Source organism: Sorex araneus, chromosome X, assembly GCF_027595985.1.
Source record: "Sorex araneus isolate mSorAra2 chromosome X, mSorAra2.pri, whole genome shotgun sequence".
Lineage (NCBI taxonomy): Eukaryota > Metazoa > Chordata > Mammalia > Eulipotyphla > Soricidae > Sorex > Sorex araneus.
The window spans coordinates 86,448,937-86,450,117 of NC_073313.1; positions in this window are offsets into that span (position 1 = coordinate 86,448,937).

Here is a 1,181-nt window from a genome sequence, read left to right on the forward strand (position 1 = left end):
GCTATGTTTCTTTGCTGCTTATTTCCAATCTGAGAAGTCTGTGTTCTATCTTGAACAAATACTTTTTTCTCTCTCTCCTCACATTTTTCTAAATAAATTTCAATAAAATTGTCTTATGATAGTTGGAAAATTATCATTCTAGACAAGAACTGGGTGCTGAAAAGAGGTGAAGTGATATGCATGATAGCTCTTCAGTAACAGTACTGCAAACTATAGTGCCTAAAAGGAAGAGAGAGAGAGAGAGAGAGAGAGAGAAGTGCTTGTAGGGGGCTGGAGCAATAGCACAGCGAGTAGGGCATTTGCCTTGCACACGGCCGACCCGGGTTTGATTCCCAGCATTCCATATGGTCACCTAAGCACCGCCAGGGGTGATTCCTGAGTGCAGAGTCAGGAGTAACCCTTGTGCATCGCCGGGTGTGACCCAAAAATAGCAAATAAAAAAAAGAAAAGTACACTGGGGCTGGAGAATAGTACAGGAGGTAGGGCGTTTGTCTTGCACGTGGCCGACCTGGGTTCAATTCCCAGCATCCCATATGGTTTCCCGAGCACCACCAGGAGTAATTCCTGAGTGCAAAGCCAGGAGTAACCCCTGTGCATCGCTGGTTGTGACACAAAAAACAAACAAACAAAAAAACAAAAGTACATTGGTGAAGGGATGGGTGTTGGAACATTGTATGACTGAAACTCAATGGTTAACATATTTGTAGCTGTGTATCTCAAGGTGGTTCAATAAAAAATAAATTTTCACAGTGATTCTCTAATAAAAAATTTTTTTAAATTAAAAAAACTTGTCTTGCTTCACCAAAACAAAATAAATAGCATGTTCTGGGCTAGAGTGATATTATAGAGGTTAAGCCTTACAAGCTGCCCACTCAGGTTCGATCCAGGGCATTCCATATGGTCCCCAGCCGCTGCCAGGAGTAATCCCTGAGCACTGCCAGGCAGGGGCCCAAAATCAGGAAAAAGGTTTTTCACAGCACTTCATTTAATCTAAATATTAAAAATAATAGGAATTCAGAATATAATAAACATAAAAATTATTAATGAGATTATTCATTTTTATTGCAAGTTTTTGTGTACACTCATGTCAATTCATATTAACTACATTTTATCTGCTCAAAAGCTATATGTGTATTGGCCATTGTACTGAACAGCTGAGGTCTAACTCATTTAGACCTTCT